Source organism: Macaca nemestrina, chromosome 2, assembly GCF_043159975.1.
Source record: "Macaca nemestrina isolate mMacNem1 chromosome 2, mMacNem.hap1, whole genome shotgun sequence".
In the NCBI taxonomy this organism is placed as follows: Eukaryota; Metazoa; Chordata; class Mammalia; order Primates; family Cercopithecidae; genus Macaca; species Macaca nemestrina.
Window position 1 is genome coordinate 103,822,682 of NC_092126.1, and position 23,200 is coordinate 103,845,881.

General features: G+C 42.0%; 2 long non-coding RNA genes across 4 annotated transcripts; one reads left to right on the forward strand and one right to left on the reverse strand.

Moving 5' to 3' along the window:
- The first annotated feature begins 13,742 nt into the window (after positions 1-13,742).
- LOC105480244 (uncharacterized) lies at positions 13,743-16,497 on the forward strand. Of its 3 annotated transcripts, none has more exons than XR_986367.3 (4): positions 13,743-13,839; positions 14,360-14,539; positions 15,433-15,472; positions 16,363-16,497. It is a non-coding gene; the product is annotated as an uncharacterized lncRNA (long non-coding RNA). The 3 variants fall into 3 exon arrangements; XR_011619997.1 differs by lacking the exon at positions 13,743-13,839 and adding an exon at positions 13,909-13,929; XR_986366.3 differs by lacking the exon at positions 13,743-13,839 and having other exon boundaries at positions 14,014-14,539.
- On the reverse strand, positions 16,050-23,106 carry LOC105480243 (uncharacterized). Its single transcript, XR_986365.3, has 3 exons — positions 22,923-23,106; positions 21,512-21,589; positions 16,050-16,626 (listed from the first exon to the last, which is right to left on the reverse strand). It is a non-coding gene; the product is annotated as an uncharacterized lncRNA (long non-coding RNA).
- Positions 23,107-23,200: the final 94 nt, after the last annotated feature.

Genomic DNA, 23,200 nt, shown 5'->3' on the forward strand with positions numbered 1-23,200 from the left:
TAGCACTGTTACTGTGGTGAACAGAATTCTCCTTCGCCCTCTGGTGTTACTCCAATTATGTGGTTACATTGTCACATGGCAAAAGGGTTTTGCAGATGTAATTACAAATCAGTTGACCTTAAAATGGAGAGCTTATCCAGGTAGGCCTAACCTCACCACATGAGCTCTTTAAAGGCAGAGCATTTTCTCCAGAAGAAGAAGTCAGAGATTCAAAGCATGAGAAGAATTCCACGTGCAGTTGCCAGCTTGAGGATGGAGGGCGTCGTGTGCAAAGGCCCGAAGTGCAGCCTCTAGAAACTAAGAGCAATCCCTGGCTGGCATCAGCAAAAAATCAGAGACCTCAGTCCTGCAGCTGCAAGGAGCTGGATTCTGCCAACAACCTGAATGAACTTGGAAGCATATTTTCACCCAGAGCCTTCAGATAAGAGTCCAGGTCAGATCATATCTTGATTTCAGCCTACTGAGACCCTAAGTGGAGAACCCAGTTGAGCCCACCATGACTTCTGACCTACAAAACTATAAAGTAACAAAAAGATGATGTTTAAAGCCACTAAATTTGTGGTAAATTGTTACACAGTCACAGTGAACTAATACAACTATGGAACCCCAAACCCCAAAGCTCCAACCAAAGCAAGTCTCTTGATGTGAAATATGTGGTGAAGATAAAAGTGATGAGTATCACAAATAGTGTCTATTCCTAACTACAACTATGTAAAAAAAAAGCATGGGTTCCGAGGTAAAAGTACATGCCAGCATTACCCAGCCACTGAGTGCTTTGGGGGATAGGGATTGGGGCTTGAGCTTTGGGCCTGGACGAGTCTAAAACCCACTGCATAACTTTTCCTTTCACACAGAAAGGCAGTATCATATAGTAGTTAGGAATCTGGCTTTAGATTTCTGTGGTCTAACATACCCATTCACATACAGACACCTGATTTATAACAGAGGTGTCACATCAGAGCAGTGGGAAAATGCAAGACAGTTGGATATCTTAATGGAGAAAAAATGAATTTGACCCTTTCCTCACTCCACTTGCAAGAATTGTTTCCAGGTAGCTTAAAGACCTAAGTGTGAAAAACCTATAAAGGTTTAGAAGAAAATGTAGGAGAACAGTTTTAGGATCCTGGGTAAGGGAAGGGTTTCTTAAACACTACGCAAAAAGCATTAACCATAAGAAAATACTTAATACATTAAAATGTAAAACTTCTGTTCCTCAAAAAATGTCATTAAAAGAGTGAAAAGACAAGCCACAGAGTGGAAGAAGGTATTTACAACATATATAACTGATAAAGGACTACTTTCCAAATTATATGAAGAACACCTACAAATCAGTAAGAAAAAGGAAGATGATTCAATTTTTCTAAACAGGCAATAATCTTGAAAATACACTTTTCAAAAGGAGACATCTAAATGTCTAATAAACATATGAAAAGATGCACAATCTCATTATTGGGACAATGCAAATTCAAACTACAGAGAAATAGTACAACATGCTCGTTCGTTTGGCAAAACTTAAAAGTCTGACAATACTAAGTGTTAGTGAGGATGTGGAACTGGAACTCTCCTATACTGCTGTGGGACTGTAAATTAATGCAACCACTCTGGAAAACTGACGTATTGTCTAATAAAGGTGAAGATATGCACATAAAATGACCTGGAAATTCCAGTCCAAAGTATATACCTTAGTGATATATAGTCTTAGACATACCAGGATACATGCCTAAGAATGTTTTAAGCAGCAACCAAGATGCCTATCCCACGGAATAAATGAATAAATAAATAGCAATATAGCCATACTAGAAAATACTGTACATCAATGAAAACAAAAGAACTACATAGTAAAAAGGGGTTTTTTTTGTTTGTCTTTTGCTTTGTTTTTGTTTTTGTTTTTGTTTTGAGATGGAGTCTCCCTCTGTCGCCCAGGCTGGAGTGCGGTGGCTCGATCTTGGCTCACTGTAAACTTCACCTCCTGGGTTTAAGCGAGTCTCCTGCCTCGGCCTCCTGGGATTATAGGCACCTGCCACCATGCCCAGCTAATTTTTGTATTTTTAGTAGAGACAGGGTTTCACCATGTTGGCCAGGCTGGTCTCGAACTTCTGATCTTGTGATCCGCCCACCTCGTCCTCCCAAAGTGCTGGGATTACAGGCATGAGTCATTGCATCTGGCCTAATACAAGGTTTAAAAACAGGCAAAACTGTTTAGTAAACGTTTAGGTAAACGCTAAAGAAAAGCAAGGAAATTATTACTCTGAAATTTGGGAGAAAATGGAGGCTGTGTCTGGAAAAGGATAAATGGGTGTCTTAGGCTGCTTGAACTGCCATAATAAAATACTATAAATTGAGTGGCTTAAACAACAGAAATTAATCTTCTCAGAGTTTTGGAGCCTGGGAATTCCAACATCAAGGCATCAGCTGACTAATTCCTGGTGAGGGCTCAATTCCTGGCTTGCAGATGGCGGCCGGTATGCTGTGTCCACATGGCCTTTCCTCTGAGCTCACAGGGAGAGCGAGAGCAAGAGCGAGAGAGCGAGCGCACTCTGGGATATCTTGAGGGCCACTCCTTCATAATCTTGTCTAACCCTAGTTATCTCCCCTCCCAAAGGCTCTATCTCCAAATCCTATATTGGGGCGTTAGGGCTTCAACATATAAATTTGGGGGATCACAAATATTCAGTTCATAACAACAGGGCTTCTGGGATGACAGTGTTATTCTGCAACTAGGTAGTGGCTACAGATGTTCTCTTTTTCAACCATTTATACATTATCTGTATGTCCTATACTACGATATAAAGTCACAGATCTGGGTTAACTCAAGAATGTTCTCCTTATTACCTCTACGGTTTTCATCATGTCTTTCAGTCTCCTTGAATCTTGACTTCCTCATATATAAAACGGGCATAATACCTACCTCATGGGATAGTTAAGAGAAAATACAGCACTTAGCCAGTGCCTGGCATGGATATAGCCAATAAATACAAGTTTTAAAACATATTTCTTTCACCCATTTACTTGTTCATTATTCACTCATCACACTTTCACCAAAAGTCTACTGTGTGACAAGCCATGAGTTAAATGACTAAGGGTGTAATAGAAATGAGACAACTGTCTTTTCTCTTGAAACATGAGACTTGAATGCCCTCTGTTGGAACTATGGAAAAAATTCTTCCCAGCTTGAGCCTCCTGCCCTTTTTTTTTAACCTATCTAAAGGTATTAGAAAAAAAAATCATTAGTTCAAAAATATTTTTAATAGTATAAAATAAGGAGATAATTGGAAATCTGAACATTGAATATTATCAAGGAATTCCTGTTAATTTTTGTTTAGGTAAAATAATGGAATCGGCCGGCCGCCGTGGCTCTTGCCTGTAATCTCAGTACTTTGAAAGGCCAAGGCGGATGGATTACTTGAGGTCAGGAGTTCAAGACCAGCCTGGCCAACTTAGTGAAACCCCGTCTCTACCAAAAAATACAAAAATTAGCCAGGTGTGGTGGTGTGCGCCTGTAATCCCAGCTGCTCAGGAGGCTGAGGCAAGACAATCACTTGAACTTGGGCAGTGGAGGTTGTAGTGAGCAGAGATCATGCCACTGCACTCCAGCCTGAGTGGAAGAGCGACACTCTGTCTCAAAATAAGTAAATAAATAAAAAAATAATAATAATAGTATCATGAATTTTTTTTTCAAGAACCCTTGCTGTTTAGATCAATGGTCTCCAACATTTTTGGCACCAGAAACCAGTTTTGTGGGAGACAATTTTTCTATGGATGGTGGGGAGCTGGGTGGGGAGGCACAGACAGTTTCAGGATGAAACTGTTCCACCTCAGATCATCAGGCATTAGATTCTCATAAGGAGCAAACAACCTAGATCCCTCACAGACGCAGTTCACAATAGGGTTCGCGTTGCTGCTGATCTGACAGGAGGTGGAGTTCAGGTGGTAATGCTGGTTTGCCCGCTGCTCAACACCTGCTGTGCGGCCTGGTTCCTAAACAGGCCATGGACCAGTACTGGTCTACCGCCTGGCTGGGGGTTGGGGACCCCCGGTTTAGATACTTGCTGAACTGTTTCCAGATGAAATGATATGTCTGGCATATCAGCCAAAGTTCAACCAGAGAAATAGAGCCAGTATGAAGAGATCTATTGCAAGGAATTGGCTTGTGAGACTATGGGGCTGGCTAGGCAAGTCCTAAATCCGTAGGGCAGGCCGTCAGGAAGAGCAGGCTGGAACCCTCAGGCATGAACTAAAGCTGCAGTCCATAGATGGAATTTCTTCCTTCTCAGAGAAATCTCAGTTCTGCTCTTATGAACTTTCAACTGATTTAATCAGGCTCACCCAGATTATATAGGTTAAGTCCCCTTAAAAATCTACTAATTATGGGCAGTAATCACATCCACAAAATACTTTCACAGCTACACCTAGATTAACGAATAACTGGGTGCTATAGTCTAGCCAAGTTGACACATAAAATTGACCATTACATCTGTGAATTGATTCAAAATCACAGGGGAGGGAGAATGTAGGGGTAGAACTGGCCCATACTTTGATGATCCTTGAGGTTGGGGTGATGAGACATAGGGGTTTATTATAGTATTCTGTCTGCTTTGTGTATGTTTACAATTTTCTAAATAAAAGTTAAAAAGTATATTTTGAGGCTGGGCGTAGTAGCTTACGCCTACAATCTCAGCATTTTGGGAGGCTGAGGCGGGCAGATCACCTGAGATCAGGAGTTTGAGACCAGCCTGACTAACCTGGAGAAACCCTGTCTCTACTAAAAATACAAAATTAGCTGGGCATCGTGGTGCATGCCTGTAATCCCAGCTACTCAGGAGGCTGAGGCAGGAGAACTGCTTGAACCCAGAAGGTGGAGGTTGCGGTAAGCTGAGATCATGCCAGTGCACTCCAGCCTGGGCAACAAGAGCGAAACTCTGTCTCCAAAAAAAAAATATATATATATACACACACACACACACACACACACACACACTCAGAATCTCACGCTGTATATTTGATATTTTTCTTTCCAAATCTTTTTCTTTACACATTTGTACATAGTTAAGATCATGCTGAAATTACAAAGCTATATTTCATTCTTTCATAGCATTATAGTATTAGCACTTTCAGATCTCATTAAAAATTATTCCCAAATGTCAAACAAAATGATTAAGAACTCAGGCTTTGGCCGGGCGCGGTGGCTCAAGCCTGTAATCCCAGCACTTTGGGAGGCCGAGGCGGGCGGATCACAAGGTCAGGAGATCGAGACCACAGTGAAACCCCGTCTCTACTAAAAATACAAAAAATTAGCCGGGCGCAGTGGCGGGCGCCTGTAGTCCCAGCTACTCAGGAGGCTGAGGCAGGAGAATGGCGGGAACCCGGGAGGCGGAGCTTGCAGTGAGCCGAGATCGCGCCACTGCACTCCAGCCTGGGCAACAGCGTGAGACTCCGTCTCAAAAAAAAAAAAAAAAAAAAAGAACTCAGGCTTTGACATCACAAAAACCTGGTTCACACATCCTGGTTCTGCTGTTCATTGTTGTGTGATCTTCATCTAAAATTCTTAGGTTTTCTATGCCTCAGTTTCCTTTAATATAGCCATTCAATTCAACTGCTTGTTCATTTGTTCATTCAACTAATGTTGATTGAATTCATCCTCTGAGTAAGATCCTGTGTAGGTGGTGTAACTCCACCAATTAACAATGTAGACAAAGTCCTTGCCTTCAGGGAACCAACATTCTAGTGAGGGAGAACTAAATACACTAACCAACTAAATACACACTGTACAAGGGGATTATAAGTGATCTGGAGAAATAAAGAAGAGTATGGGGAAAGGAAAGTGCCAGAAGCATGAGATGGGGATTGCTATTAGGTCAGAAAAGTCTTTTCAGATAAGGTGATATTTGAACGAACACTTAGAGAACGTGAAGGAGTCGGCCATTTGAATATCTGGAGGAAGAGCATTCTAAGCAAAAGCGACCACAAATACAAAGGCCATTGTGATTGGAGCAGAATAAATGACTGGAAGATGGGGGAGATAGGGTAAGGGAGTTAACAGGGAGTAGACTGTACAAGGGGACCCCATTGAGAGTTCTGAACAAAGGAGGGGTATCTGGCTTCTGTTTCTTGTTACAGTGATAAAAAATAAAGAAGACAAGGGCAGAAACACGAAAACCAGTTGGTGGGTGATTTTAATAATCCAGATGAGAACTGCTGATAGCTTGGACCAGGTTGGTAGCAGTAGAGGCTGTGAGCAATGGTCAGACTCCGGATATATGTGAAAGTAGAGCCCACAGTATTTGCTGATGAATGTATGTGGAGTAAGAGAGAAAAAGAGGGGTTAAAAGTTATTCCAATAGTTTTGCTTGAGTGACTGAAAGGATAGAGTTGCTATTAAATGATATGTGAATAAAGCAGGGAGAGAGGGCTTAGTAAGAGGAAGGTTAAGATCCAGACTATTTTCTTAAAAAAAAAAAAAAAACTATTTATACCAGCACATATCCATAGCATGGAGAGAAAAGAAGAAAAGAAAAGAAAAGAATAGTAACATTTTGGCACTCGAAAGCCTGGTGGACCAGGGGTAACTGACTTAGCAGAGGCAAGAAAGCACAGTCCTAAATCAATGAGAAAATAAAAAATCAACCAATTTAAACAGTAGTGTTCTCAAAAAGCTCAGGAATCTGTGGCATCAGGTACAGCTGCAAGTTGGTTAGTGAGCACAAAATAAAGATAATTAAACTGTTTAAGAATAGTTATTCTGGCTGGGTGCAGTGGCTCAGCCTGTAATCCTAGCACTTTGGGAGGCTGTGGTGGATGGTTCACGAGGTCAGGAGTTTGAGACCAGCCTGGCCAACATGATGAAACCCCGTCTCTACTAAAAATACAAAAATTAGCCAGGCAAGGTGGAGCACCTGTTATCCCAGATACTAAGGAGGCTGAGGCAGGAGAATCGCTTGAACCCGGGAGGCAGAGGTTGCAGTGAGCCGAGATTGCACCACTGCACTCCAGCCTGGGTGATGGAGCAAGACTCCTTCTTGAAAAGAAAAAAAAAGAAGAAGAAGAAGAAGAAAAATAGTGATTCCGAGATCTGTTCTACTCCTTGCTGATGAATGACTGCCTCTTCCCAACTCAAGCAGAGGAACTGGAAGGCACAAGGCACAGTTAGGGGTGGAGGTGTCATACCAAAACAACAAGATTAAGGAAACCAAGGCATATTCAGTGTTTAGACTCCAAGCCCTCTAACTCCATCAACTCCCAGGTTCTAGGTTAACTCCACCCTTTAGTTAGGGCTTTAGAAGATTCTTCCTTTGTGAGGAATCCAAGTAGTCCAGGAGAAAGGACACAAATGTGCTGGCATTTGGAGTTCACTAGTCAGATTATCCTACAGTGAAGCTTGAATCAATAACTCCAAACTTCCAATCAGCTTTTTATCCCCTCACCTTAAATAGAAAACAAACGAGGTGCCAGGAGTGGTGGCTCGCTCACACCTGAAATCCCAGCACTTTGGGAGGCCGAGGCGGGGTGGATCACCTGAGGTCAGCAGTTCGAGACCAGCCTGACCAACATAGTGAAACTCCATCTCTACTAAAAATACAATCATTAGCTGGGCATGATGGCGGGTGCCTATAATCCTAGCTTCTGGGGAGGCTGAGGCAGGAGAATTGCTTGAATCCAGGAGGCAGAGGTTGCAGTGAGCTGAGATTGCACCACTGCACTCCAGCCTAGGCAACAGAGGGAGACTCCATCTCAAAAAAAAAAAAAAAGAAAGAAAAAAAAAAGAAAAAGAAAGAAAGAAAAGAAAGAAAGAAGAAAACAAACAAGTATTTAAGGACAGCCCCCATTGTTGTTCTAGTCGGGCATCAGGAAGATATGCACTTAGATGTTTGTGCTCTATCAGCCATTTTTACCCAGAAGTCTGTCTCTCTTGTTATTATTACCTCCCTCTATCTTCTGTCATCTGCTTTCTTCTTTTCTATATAAAAGTAGAGTTCCAAGAAGCCCATGTTTTTATTTTACTTTATTTATTTATTCATTCATTTATTTTAGAGATGGGGTCTATGTTGCTGAGGCTGGACTTGAAGCCCTGGGCTCAGGCAATCCTTCCTTCTAAGCCTCCCACGTGGACAACAGGTGCACACCACTATGCCTGGCAGGTTCCTGCTTGTGTCTCTTTGCTCTTGTCTGCTTAAAAGTCACCTCTGAATCATCACTAGAACTTGACTTCTCACAGATGAAAAGGCGGTATGATGAATACAAGTAAAGATTGGGATGATGCACTTGAAAGATGGAGGAAGGGGCAAGTAAAGGAACACAGGTGGCCATGAGAAGCTGAAAAAGCAAGGAAACAAATTATCCCCTCAGAGCCTCCAAAAGGAACCTCTAAAAGCCAAAACGTTGACTTTAGCCCAGTAAAACTGAATTCAGACTTCTGACCTTCAGAACTGTAAGAGAATAAAACTTGTTTTAAGCCATTAAAACAAAACAAAATTTGACCTCTCACAACAGAGGGGAAGTCTTACTGCCTTTCTCTAGATTTCAGAACCATGGTCAGTGATCCAAATACACACTATGAGGGTGACACGGGCTCCATCACACACTCCTGAAAGGAGTGTAAATTAATCTAGTGTTCTGAAAAAGTAGCTATAATATGCTGCAAGATTTTAAAAGTGCATATTCTTCAACCCAATAACCGTATTTCTAAAAAGTAATTCTAAGGAAACCTTTTTTAAAAATATGGACATTGTTATTACAGACACATATTGAAGTATTTATGGACACACTGATAAAATGTCTGGGATCTGCTTCACATTAATCCTGTTTGGTGAGCATATTCACACTTTCTCATAGGAGAGCCACTAGGCACATATGGCTATTGAGCTAGTCCAGTTGAGATATGCTATGAATGTAAAGTACACACTAGATTTTGAAGACTTAGTACCAAAAAAATGAAAATATGTCATTAATAACTTGGAAACTGGTTATATATTAAAATAATATTTTGGATATATTGAGTAAAATAAAATATATTATTAAAATTAATTTCACAGGCGGGTCACAATGGCTCACACTTGTAATCTGATCACTTCGTGAAGCTGAGGTGAGGTGGGAGGATCACTTAAGCCCAGGAGTTCCAGACCAACTTGAGCAACACAGGGAGACTCTGTCTGTACAAAAAATTTAAAACTTAGCAGGCCTCTTGGCACATGCCTGTAGTCCTAGCTGCTCATGAGGCTGAGGCTGGAAGATCGGTTGAGACCAGGAATTTGACGCTGCAACGAACTATGATTGCACCCCTACACTCCAGCCTGGGCAACAGAGTGAGATCCTGTCTTAAATAAATAAATAAATTTCACTTCTTTAATATTTTTCAAATGTAGCTACTAGAAAATTTTAGGTTACAATTAAGTTATGTTTTAAATTACAAACATGGTTTTCATTTGTAGGTTACATTATATTTTTATTGGACAGCACTGGTATAGAATCCATATACTAGGGTTAAAACAAGATTGTCCACTAAACATGAACATGTTTGGATACTTGACCAAAAATGGCTATTGTTGAAACTAAATAATGGGTACGTGGGAGTTTATTATACCATTTTCTTTACTTTTGTACATGATTGAAAATTCCATAATAAGTCTGGGCACAGTAGCTCACACCTGTAATACCAGTACTTTGGGAGGCCAAGACAGGAGAATTGCTTGAGCTTAGGAGTTTGAGACCAGCCTAGGCAACATAAAGAAACCCTACCTCTAAAAATAAAAATAAAAATAAAAAATTTAATTAGTTGGGTGTGGGTCACGTGCCTGTAGTCCCAGCTTAATCAGAAGGCTGAGGAGGGAGGATGCATTGAGCCTGGGAATTCAAGGCTGCAGTAAGCTATGATTGTGCCACTGTGCTCCAGCCTGGGTGACAGATCAAAATCCTGTCTCAAAAAATATATATATTACATAATGAAAGCTTTAAAATATGTGACTAAAGCCATTTTCAGAAAAATACTCATCCCTATTTACATAATAGTAGAAAGTAAAAAGTAAACCTGATCTTCAATAGCCGTAGAGGAATGGCTAGGTGAATTATGTTCATCTGTATGCTAAAAGAATATGACGCAGCCATTAAATAATAAAATAAAATATACCATCAAACATTTGAATGCTTACTATATTCCAGACTCTGTGCTAAGCAAATTATATGCATTACATCACTTAATTTTTATAACAGCTTTCTGAGTTGGATAAAATTTTTATTCTCCAACCTCTCCCCTTGACTCCAAATTAATATATTCAATAGCCTGCCAAAACCCATCAGCTAGAGTATATGGATAAAGAGCCCAACAAACTGAAAGAAAAAAATGAATTGGAAGAAACAGAAACTATGCAAGAAAAAAATATTTTAAACATAAAAGGAAACTCATTAATATTATGAGAAAAATAAGGGACATTATATTAATGAAATGAAACAATTTTTTTCTCTCTTTTTTTTTTTTTAAGACAGGGTCTTGCTATGTTGCTCATGCTGGCCTTGAAAACCTGGGCCCAAGCCTCCCACTTCAGCCTTCCAAGTAGCTGGAACTACAGGCACACCCCACCATGTCTAGCTCAGAAACTATTTTTTAAAGGAAAGATTAGATATTCAGAACAAAGAAACAGTTCTTGGAAATTTAAAACATGATAGCAGACATTAAGAACTCGCTAGAAGGGTTCAAAGATAGCACTGAGGCAAACTCTCAGAGAGGAAAGAAAAAACACAAAGAAATGGGAAAAAGAGCAAGAAAACAAAATTCTAAGACTAGTCCACCAAAACTCCCATCTGAATAACACAAGTTTCAAAAAGAAGAATCACCCATGAAATACATGGAAAATTTTACCCTGAACAGAAGGATATGGATGTGATTGAAAGGGCCCAGTCCAATAAATAAAAATTACTTTACACCAATGTACAATGCTATAAAAATTCAGAACGTTAAAAGAAAAAGAATACCCCTTATAAATTTCCAGAGAGGGAGGAAAAAAAAAAAAAAGGCCACATACAAATGATGAAGATGAGAATGGATTTAGTTTTCTCAACAATAACTCTGGAAGCAAGAAGCCAATGGAGTAATGCCTTCAAAATTCTGAGGGAAAATTATGTCCGAGCTAGAGTTCTGTATCCAGCCAAATGATCAATTAGGTGTGAGAATAGAAAAGAGACATTTTCTGACAGCTTCCTTTTACAGGGAGCTAACTGGAGGGTGTGTTCCACCAAAAGAAGAGACTAACCCAAGAAAACGAAAGGCACGGACTCCAGAAAAAAAGGAGATCCAATATGGGAGAAAATGGGAAGGAAATCTCCAGGATGGTGATGAAGGTGTACGGGGAACCAGCCAGAATGAAGTGACTTAGTCACCTCTAAACGAAATATCTTAAAGAAGATGAAGTTGATAGAACTTTACATCTGGGCCAGGCATGGTGGCTCATATCTGTAATCCCAGCACCTGGGGAGGCAACCTAGTAAGACCCCCGTCTCTATTAAAAAAAAAAAATTAGCCAGGCGTGGTGATGAGTGCCTGTAGTCCCAGCTCCTTGGGAGGCTGAGGCGGGAGGGTTACTTGGAGCCCAGGAGGTCGAGGCTGTACTGAGCCATGATTGCACCACTGCACTCCAGCCTGGAGGACAGAGTGAGACCCCATCTCAAAAAAAAAAAAAAAAAAAATTGTGTTATACTCATGCAATGGAATACTACTCAGCAATAAAAAGGATAGAACTCCTAATACCTAGAATAACATGGATGACTCTTACAGACATAACGTTGAGCTGAAAAAACCAGACCCAAAAAAATACATACTGTATGATACAATTTATACGAAGGCCAAGAATAAACAAGAGGAACTTATAGTGAGATAGAGGCACAATAGTGGTTGACTCCAGGAAATGAGGTAAAGAAGAAAGAGGGAACTTAATTCGGCCACATTCGAAACCAGCCTAGGTAACATGGCAAGACCAAGGCTCTACAAAAAAATACCCCCCAAAAAATTAGCCAGCCATGGTGGCTGCACCTGTAGTCCCAGCTACTTGTGAGGCTGAGATGGGAGGATAGCTTGAGCCTGGGAGGTGGAGGTTGCAGTGAGCTGAGATCATGCCACTGCACTCCAGCCTGGGTGACAGAGTGAGACTCTGTCTCAAAAAAATAAAAAATAAAAAATAGAAGGGTAATTTGTTGACAAGAACTTCCAGCCCAGGATTTTATATAAGAAGGCTGTTTTCTGTGTAAGCAAAGCAGTTTCTTTTAACGTTTTATGGTTTCTCCTAGGAATATGCCATTGATGAAATTATGAAAAAGTTTTAGGCTGTGCACAGTGGCTCATGCCTGTAATCCCAGCACTTTGGGAGGTCGAGATGGGCAGATCGCCTGAGGTCAGCAGTTCAAGACCAGCCTGGCCAACATGGCAAAACCCAGACTCTACTAAAAATCCAAAACTTATCTGGGCATGGTGGTGGGTTCCTGTAATCCCAGTTACTTGGGAGGCTGAGGCAGGTGAATCGCTTGAACCTGGGAGGGGGAGGTTGCAGTGAGCTGAGATCAAGCCACTGTACTCCAACCTGGGCAACAGAATGAGACTCCATCAGGAAAAAAAAGAAAAGAGAAAAGAAAAGAAAAAAAAAAAAAGATACTTGGCTGGGTGCAGTGGCTCATGCTTGTAATCCTAGCACTTTGGGAGGCTGAGGTGGGCAGATCACTTGAGGTCAGGAGTTTGAGAACAGCCTGGCCAACATGGTGAAACCCCGTCTCTACTAAAAATAAAAAAATTACCCAAGCATGGTGGTGCACATCTGTAATCCCAGCTACTCCAGAGGCTGAGGCAGGAGAATCACTTGAACCCAGGAGGCAGAGGTTGCAGTGAGCCAAGATCATGCCACTGCACTGCAGCCTGGGTGACAGAGAGAGACTATCAAGAAAAGAAAGAAAGAAAGAAAAGAAAGAAAGAAAGAAAGAAAGAAAAGAAAGAAAGAAAGAAAGAAAGAAAGAAAGAAAGAAAGAAAAAAAGAAAGAAAGAAAGAAAGAAAGAAAGAAAGAAAGAAAGAAAGAAAGAAAGAAAGAAAGAAAGAAAGAAAGAAAGAAAGAGAGAAAGAGAGAAAGAAGAAAGGAGGGAAGGAAGAAAGGAGGGAAGGAAGAAAGGAAGGAAGGAAGGAAAGGAAGGAAGGAAGGAAGAAAAAAAGAAAGAAAGAAAGAAAGAAAGAAAGAAAGAAAGAAAGAAAGAAAGAAAGAAAGAAAGAAAGAAAGAAAGAAAAGAGAGAAAAAGTTTTAGACCCAATTTATACTTTCCATGTTTGCCTCCTCATAGGCTAATTTGTCCTCAGTTTGGGGAGTTTTTTATTGTTTCTAAAATGCTGATTCTAAATACTTACCTGCCCTAAAATGACACTTTTTGGGTTTTCAACATAATCCCCAGCTGGTGTTTTGTGACGTTGCAGGAACAAGCCCATGTTTTCCTGTATACATTTCAGTGACTACTTATGACTATCACTTCCACCCTATTTTAACTGTGCCATTCCACATAAAGTCTTAAGATTTACAATTTCACCTCCTACAGCTTGCTGCTGCCCACAGAATATGTGTAAAGTAGTAAGTACCCATTTCCTGATATTTGCTTTTGCTTTTTTCCATAGTAATAGTTCTACAACATCTGATTTTTAGGAAGGCTCATAGCCACCAGAAGCGGAGACTCCATTTCCCAGCATTGCTTGCAGGTGTGGTAATGAGGCTGAGTTCTGGCCAATGGGAAGGAAGCAGAAGTGTCCTGACGTGGCAACCAAGACTCTTCCTGAGAGAACAGTGGACACACATCTTTTGCCCTTTTCCTTTATCCTGCTGCAAAGTGTAAGGGCAAGATCTGTAGGCTTGGCCGGGCGCGGTGGCTCAAGCCTGTAATCCCAGCACTTTGGGAGGCCGAGATGGGCGGATCACAAGGTCAGGAGATCGAGACCATCCTGGCTAACACGGTGAAACCCCGTCTCTACTAAAAAATACAAAAAACTAGCCGGGGGAGGTGGCAGGCGCCTGTAGTCCCAGCTACTTGGGAGGCTGAGGCAGGAGAATGGCGTGAACCCGGGAGGCGGAGCTTGCAGTGAGCTGAGATCTGGCCACTGCACTCCAGCCTGGGCGACAGAGCGACACTCTGTCTCAAAAAAAAAAAAAAAAAAGATCTGGAGGCCTGAAGTAATGAGAATAAGAGCCACCTTATGGATGTTAGTGATGTAGGAAGAGTGAGCTGGATCCCTGAGCTGAGGGACCAGGCCAGCCCAGGACCTCCACAAAAGAGGAAAATAAATGTTTAAGTCATAGTTATTGACTCTATAACTCATTGCTAAAATTGATGCACACTAACTCCCCTCTATAGTTGCTTTCCAGATGCCTTTTCTGGGTCTGATGCTACCTCTAATGACCAGAATTGAACGTAATCAATTCTTGTTCAGACGTGACCTCTATGATTTTGTTCAAGTTTCCTGGGCTCTCCATGTCCTGCTCCTGCTGAAGCTCCAATCTGTGGATGTATCCTCGAACTCATTCTTTCAAAATGGTCAGTAGAGATTTTTATTTTCAAATGCCCAAGGGGGGTTGTTGTGCACAGAATGGACTATCAACAGTTACTAGCCATTAAAATAATATTTAATTTTTAAAGTCTTATGTTTAAAAACCTAGATTTTCTTAAGGCTTTTATTTCAACTTATAAAGTTATTATTCTGTTTTATAGGTAGTAATTTTTATGTAAATTAGAAATAACTTTAGATTGCTCTATGATGAATGTTCAAATAAGTCAAGTCTAAGAGATTAAATTTCCAGAAACATTAGTACCACTTAAAATCATGATTAATTAAATCCCCTGAAAATTTTAAATCTACTACATTAATGTCATACTGGTGGCATCAGTGGCCGATCTAGAGTGGCCACTGACAGGACATCGGCTGCAGCAGGGAGGCACTGCTGGGGTTATACACTCCACGGAACAGGCAGAAGCCCCGCCCTCCCCAGGTGCCGCTGCAGTTGCCCAAGCCCGGCTGCAAACCCAGGCATCTCTGTGTTCTTGGGGGCCCAGGAAGGCCCCCCTGCGAAGTGTCTGCTCCCACTGCCTGGCCTCTCCCTGCTCCCAGTGCCCGTTCCAATTATGGAGCAAGGTTGGGGCCGAACCCGGGCACTGTCGCAGCCCAGCCAGGTGGGCACACACTCAGGGTAGCACTGACACACCAGCCCCCTGCCACTTTGGCCCCTTCTGGACTTTGGGCACTGACACATACGGGAGGGAAGCCAAGCGGGGGCTGAGGACAGGTGAAACATGATGAATGTGTTAGATGCTCTTAAACATTAGAGATACTTTAATAAAAAATACTCAGAGATTGGCTACATTTAACAACAAAATGTATTATTATGGTGTGATTTACTAAATGATGGCTCTGTGTTTTCCTTGTGTTGCAGACTCTCTCACCCAAGTTTAGGAGTATAGCCTGGATCACAGGTGAGCCGAGATGAATGGGTCAAAGGTATAGGATAGCAATATAATTACCCACAGGTCAGATACAGATATTTGATTCCAGGACGCAGGATCTGGCTCCACGTACATCATGGATGATTCTACCTAAACCACAACTTAAAACACAGAATCTCTATATGCTATTTCAACAAGCTGCTCCAAACCTTTCAGACGGGATTTAGCTTCACAATTAATAAACTACTTAACCCATTTATTCAACACATATTATTGAGTGCAAGCAATTAATGAGGCAATGTTCGAGGCACTTGGGTTACAGCAAAGAACAAGACGTTTTCTGCTTTCCTAGAGATTAAATTTTAGTAGGAACAGAAGGAGGGAAGACAACAAAATAATGATGTAATAAAGGGATAAATTATTTTGTGTCAGAACTGAAAGAGGATAGCCAGGATGGGCCTCACTGAGAAGGTGACATTTGAGCAGACTTGAAGAAGATGCGGGAGCCAGCAGGCAAGATGTGGGAGCCCTTGAGGGAAGAGTGTCCTAGGAGAGGGGACAGTCAGTGTGTGGGCTCCGGGCAGCAGGTTGCTTGCCATACTGAAGAACAGCAGGCAGGCCCACGTGCTGGAAGAAAATTTGCAAGGGGAAGAATGATAGGAGATGGGGAAAGAGAGAGGATAGGGGATCAGACTGTGAAAGGCCTTGCAGCCCACTTAGCAAGGAAGTAAGTGTCATGATGATCTGACTTACGTTTCAAAAGGATCTCTGACTGCTGTGTGGACAACAGACTGTAGTGTGAAGGGTGAAGGAGGGAGACCATGTAGGAAGCTGTATTAAGTATCCGTTGCTGTATTAACAAATATCTCAAAACTTTGTGGCCTCAAACAACAGCATTTATTATCTCACTGCTTCTGTAGGTCAGGAATCCAGGCACAATTTCGCCGAGTCCTCTGGTTCAGGGTCCTTCACAGGCTGCAATCAAGTTGTCAGCCAGGGCTGCAGTCATCTCAAGGTTCCACTGCGGAAAGATGCACTTCCAGCTTCACTTGGGCAGTTGTCAGCAGGATTCAGTTTTTTTCAGGATATTGTATCCTGGGCCTCAGCTCTTGTCTCTCCAGGGGGCTTCTCATTTTCTTGCCATGTGGGGCTCTCCACCAGAGAGCTCACAACAGGGCAGCTTGCTTCATCACAGCAAGCAAACAGAAAAGAGAGGGAGGCAGAGAAACAGAGAGAAAGACAGAGAGATAGAGGTCACAGTCTTTTATACTCTAATCTCAGAAGTATATCCCAAAACTTCTGTCATAGTCTATGCCTTAGAAGAAAGTCACTAAGTCCAGCTCTTTCTGAAGGGGAAGGGATTATGCAAAGGTTTGAATACCAGAGGGCAGAAATCATTAGGGGCCATTTTAGAAGTGTCCACCACAGAGGCTATTGCAGTTATCCAAACAAGAGATAGTGGTGACTTGCACAAGGTTTGTTGTAACAGAGGAGGAGAGTAGTCAGGTTCTCAATAAAATTTTAAAGGTACAGCCAACAAGAGTTTTTGTCTGAATGGATATGGGATGTGAAAGTGGAAGATCAGCTGGGCGAGGTGTCTCATACCGGTAGTCCTACCACTTTGAGAGGCCAAGGTGGGAGGATCACTTGAGGTCAGGAGTTCAAAACCAGTCTGGCCAACATGGTGAAACCCCATCTCTACTAAAAATATAAAAAAATTAGCCAGGCGAGGTGGCAGGCATCTGTAATCCCAGCTACTCAGGAGGCTGAGGCAGGAGAATCACTTGAACCAGGGAGGCGGAGGTTGCAGTGAGCCAAGATCGCACCACTGCACTCCAGCCTGGGCGACAGAGTAAGACTCCGTCTCAAAAAAAAAAAAAAAAAGCGAAGGATTGAGGGTGACTTCAGGGTGTCTGCTCTGAACAACTGGAAGGATGGAGTTGCCATTGACACAGATGGGGAAAACTAAACAGTAAGGTTTAGTGGATTAATAGGGAGGGGTTGCTGAAGATCAGGAGCTCTGTGTGGTGTGTTAAATTTGAGATCTCCAACAGATGAATGGATAAAGAAAATGTGGTACTTATACACAATGGACTGCTATTCAGCCATCAAAAGAATGAGATTCTGTCATTTGCAATAGCATGGATGGAACTGGAGATCATCATGTTAAGTGAAATAAGCCAGGTACAGAAAGACAAACATCACATGTTCTCACTTACTTGTGGGACCTAAAAGTCAAAACAATTGAACTCGTAGGGATAGAGAATAGAAGGATGGTTACCAGAGGCTGGGAAAGATAGTGAGTGGTGTGGTGAGGGGAGGTGGGGATGGTTAATGCATACACAAAAAATTTAGGAAGAATGAATAAGACTAGTATTTGATAGCACAACAGGGGGACTATAATCAGTAATAATTTAATTGTACATTTAAAAATACCTAAAAGAGGCTGGGCACGGTGGCTCACACCTGTAATCCCAGCACTTTGGGAGGCCAAGGCAGGCGGATCACAAGGTGAGGAGATTGAGACCATCCTGGCTAACATGGTGAAGCCCCATCTCTACTAAAAATACAAAAAATTAGCCGGGTGTGGTTGCAAGTGCCTCTACTACGCCACACTGACTGTCCCCTCTCCCAGCTACTCAGGAGGCTGAGGCAGGAGAATGGCTTGAACCCGGGAGACGGAGCTTGCAGTGAGCCGAGATTGCACCACTGCACTCCAGCCTGGGCAACAGAGCGAGACTCGGTCTCAAAAAAATATAAAAATAAAAATAAATTAAAATTTAAATTTAAAAAAACCTAAAAGAGTATAATTGGGTTGTTTGTAACACAAAGGATAAATGCTTGAGGAGATGGATACCCGATTTTCCATGACGTGATTATTATGCATTGCATACCTGTACCAAAATATCTCATGTACCCCACAAATATATACACCTACTATGTAACCACGAAAATTAAAAATAAAATTAAAAATAAAAAAAGTCTGAGATCACGATTTGACAACTAAGTATATCACAAGTCCTTGAGCTGTCCTTCAAGTTCCCTTTAATTTTTATCATAACTTCTTTCAACTCTTAGGTTTGAGTAGATGCAGTTTTATTCCTTGACTAGGATCGCTGCTACTTTCCTCAATCTAATTGGATCCAGTTAACAACTTTACACCCTCAATGGATTCTGCACGGTTAAGAGGATGGACTCTGGGTTTGAACGATGCACTGACTAGCCATCTGAGGGGGCACAAGTTATTTAGCCTCCCTACCCGTTTCCTCACCTGCAACGTAGGGATAATAATATCACCTCTATTCTGGAGGTTACATCTTGGGCTTTTGCAAGGATTAAATGATTTAATATGTGTAAGGCACTCAGAATGGTGCCTAGTGTTTGTTATAAGTGCTACAAGGATTAGCTATGCAAATGTTCTATGTGAATGTGTGTGTGTGACTGGTTCTTAGCCACAATTCTGGAGTTATTTGATAAAAATTTAAATACTGGTCTTCCCAAAACTGATGTTGTCTCTCGGAAGGCTTTTGATTAACTACAGGTTCTGAGAAAATATGGACAAAGGTGCAAGAATCCCTCCAAAATTGGAATAAACACTTGAACATATTAGGGAATACTATTGGGGTTATATTTCTTTTAAAGAAATCATCTTTTAGATACATATTGAGGTATTTATGGCTAAAATTTCTTGAATTGGCTTTTAAAATAAAACAGAAGAGAGAGTGGTAAATGAGTAGAAATGAAATAAGATTGGCCCTGTGTGGATAATTTTTGAGAAAGCATAATGTGTACATGGGAGTTTATTATACATACTATTCTATTTTTGTACATGTGGAAATTCTTCATAATAGAAACATTTTTGATCCAGGATCTATGCCAAGAGAAACTTAAGCCCTAGTACTGCTTCCCTTGGTAAATATTTGGTACAACTTGGGTTCCGAATATTTGTTTATTAGGACCACAGTGACCTCCGAAACAGTGTCCCTGCTGGTACAGAGATACACAAAACTCAGGTTTTCAGGCCCAGCATTGTCCTTTTTACATATTACTACTGCCTTTAATGAATGTTAATGCATTTAATCCTTTAAAAAAAAAAGCCAAGATGTAACACCCATCCAACTTGTCTCCAACCGCAACCTTGCCTCCTACAGTCTATGATGAGGAGGGCATTCTTAACCCAATCTTTAAAACCTGTATAATCTTTATAAAACCTGTATAAAGCTTGTATAATCTTTAAAAACATGTCAGATCATGTCACTGCTCCATTTAAAGCATCCATTGGCTCCCATCTTGAGAGTAAAAACAAGTCCTTCCAGTGGCTTCCAAGGTTCCACATGCCCTGGCTCCTTCATCTCATACTCTCTCTCCCTCAGTCACCCCACTTCAGCCTCATTGGTCTCCCTGCCCTTCCACACACATGCTGAGAGAGAACTTGCTGTTCCCTCTGCCTGGAATTGTCATCACCCAGACAGCCACACGAAGTGCTCACTCATCTCCTGAAGTTCTCAATTCAAGTGTCACTTTTTTCCTCAAGGCCTTCCCTCACTTTCCTATTTAAAATAACTACCCTTTCCTCTTAAAGCAATTCCACCCTAGTACTCTCCATCCTCCTTTTTATTTTTCTGTGACACTTACCACCATATGACACACTATTTGCTTATTTTCTGTATCTACCCACTCAAATGACAGTTCCATGAGAGTAGAACTTTTGCCTGTTTTGTTCACTACTATGTCTTCAATTCCTTGAATAGTTTCTGGCACACACAAGGCATTCAGTATTTGCTAAATGAATTAATACATGTTCATTCCTTCTAGATGGTACCATGTCAGCATCTCTTCTCCCTGAATGCCCTGACACTTGTTCTGCATCCTTGTTTACCACTATGTTCATTATGCTGCATTATCTAGCACCTGTCCTTGTTGTCATTCCTTTGGGGGAGAGTTGTTTCCATGGTGATACAGGAGCTTTTCTCCTGCTTAGCAGGCCTCTCAGAAAGCTCTTTGCACCATGGTTCTATTTCTAGTGTTGTTAAGACTCCAACACACACAGAACTTTCCATTCTTATCCTGGAAAGCATTCTCAATCAGTATAGCTAGCTATGTGATTTGCCTGGTGCTTTTCGGCAGTTCTGTAGGCAGGTTTATTTAAGCAGACCTCTTTTGATAGACATTTAGTATGTTCTAAGGCTTTGCCTTTTCATTCATTCACTCAAAATATTTACGAAGGGCCTGTTATACTCCAGGCACTGTTTTAGTCACTTAGCATTCACCAGTGATTCACCCTGGGTTCCCAGGGTTGAATTATCATAAATTACTCCACCTATTGTTTATGTTGTGGTAAAGAGTGTCAAAGATCTTCATCTTGCTTACTGATCTCTAGCTCCTGACTTTGCAGCCCACTGATGCGAAATATGTACAGTAAAAACAAACAAACAACAACAACAAAGAAACAGGGCGTGGTACAGAGGTTCACGTCTGTAATCCTAACACTATGAGAGGCCGAGAGGATCACTTGAGTCCAGGAGTCTGAGAGCACCTTGGACAACATAATGAAACCCTCATCACTACAGAAAATTTAAAAATTAGCTGGGCATGGTGGCACGTGTCTGTAGTCTCAGATACTTGTGAGACTGAGGTGGGAGGATGGCTCAAGCCAGTAAGTCAAGGCTGCAGTGAGCTCTGATTGCACCACTGCACTCCAGCCTGGGTGACAAAGCAAGACTCTACCTCAAAAAAAAAAAAAAAAAAAAAAGGTACAGAAACCAACACTACCTCCTTGTTTGTTAAATACAAGGGACAGACCACACACACACACACAAACCTATCTAGGCATTTGAAGTGTTGAACAAACTTGTACTACTGAGGAGTTGGGCACTGCATCCCAAGTGTCCTGACCCATTCCAGAGTCTATCAGCCACTTTGGGAACAGGAAGTTGGAAGTGGGCAATCACTGAGTTGCTAAGATGACCTTCATTTGCTTCTCAGATTTCTGTAATAGGCCAATGTTCCTCCTCATCACGGACATTTTTTATTCCAGAGTGTGTCATTACCTGTGGTTTGTGAGCTTACCTCCTGCTTTGCGAAAGATCTAGAACCTCCCCATTGATATAATGCTCAGAATACCTTCTTGCTATACCATCAGCATTCCTAAGGAATAAGTAAATACAAGCTCAGTTGAGAAGAAAAATCTGCGTGGTTATTCATCAGGCAGGAAAAACAAACACAAATAAAGACAGCTGCAAAGTTAACAAGAAACTATTGTTGCCAAGGACATGCTTAATCTTTAGTGTCATAATAACCCTCTTTGAGTGACTACTGCTTTCTCACTTTCTCACTAAGAAACTTTGTTCTCTAAAATCAAAGACCCTCAGAAATTTGCTGTTTGAAATTGTGTCAGTAAGAATAAAACATCTTGCTTGGAGGATCTAAGTCACTTTAACACAGAGACACAGCTTCAATTTACAAGCCAGTTGCAAAGCTTCAGAAAAGAGGTTTTCAAAGAAACAGGACCATGGGTCCACTCCGCAGTCTAGGCCTGATGTCGACCCTTTTTCACAGACCTGATTTGCTTTGAGGCTATTAAAACCCTGTTTCATTTAAGTTCCATTCAAACTTTAAACTTTCTCAAAATTCCGTAACTTTATCTTTTCCTTCCTTTGGTAAAATGTCCCATGGTGTCTCTGGTGTGCAATCTCCCTCATTAAAAAAGGTCGATAGACCTGGTTTTGCTGACTACTGGTTCGTCCCTGGTGGTCTTAGGCTGACTGGGCTTGAACAGTCTGGCTTAGCTTCAGGGTTCCTAAGATTACAAATTTCAAAAACAGATACAACAAACATTTTTTCACTCCTAAATATAAATGCTCCTGTCCACGTTGCCAGGTAGTTATGCACATGGCTATCACGTCAATTTGGTCATAACTAGGGTTAGTTCACTTCTCGGGAAGGTTAGTTACAGGAACAAGAAAGAAAGTCAGGGTTCTGCACGGCTTTTGGCTCGATTCTTGTACTGGCTTGTATTTCTTTTTCTTTGGGGTTTCAGGTAAATATTTTGTCTGCTAAACCGACGCCCCCGTTCCCAGTGCCTGAACAAACAAAACGAGACACAGCTAATTAGCTGAAGCTGACAGAAATACAGGTATCAATCTGGTTACAGGCAGGCAGTTCTGGCCACGTCAACACCGCAGAGACTGTGGGACAAGTGGACGTGCTACAACTGTCCCCCGCATTCCCATCTGGGCCGCGGGACCAGTGCCCTCAGGTCTATGCCCCACTGCAAGAACCCGAAGCTCGACGCCCGCCCAGCCCTTCACATCCGTCCCTTGCAATAAGCGGGAGGAGTGCGGCTTCAGGGGACGGGCGACGGCTTACAGGACAGCTCGTACACAGTACCAGCTGACATCTCCTAAGTCTGAGTTCCTAAGCCCCTGCCTCCACATCTAAGAGCGGACTGTGCCCCTTGGTGATTGGACATCCGATGCACCTTGAGTAGTGGCCAAGCAAACTACAGAGCACGTCCAGAACGCCATATTTGCGCCTGACGTCTTCCTCATGTTGCCTTTCCTCTCTGTGATTGAAGAACCAACTGGTTGGGTGTAGCAGACGGGGCGTGGCTCTTCAGGTAGAGACCGAAGTGGCTGAGAGCGGACCGAGGGCGCCATCTTGATTCCTGGCATCACCCTCAACGTGCCCTCCCTCTCGGTGATTGGACGAGCACGGCCCTTCCGGAGGCACACAGCCGACCAACCAGAGATCTGCGCG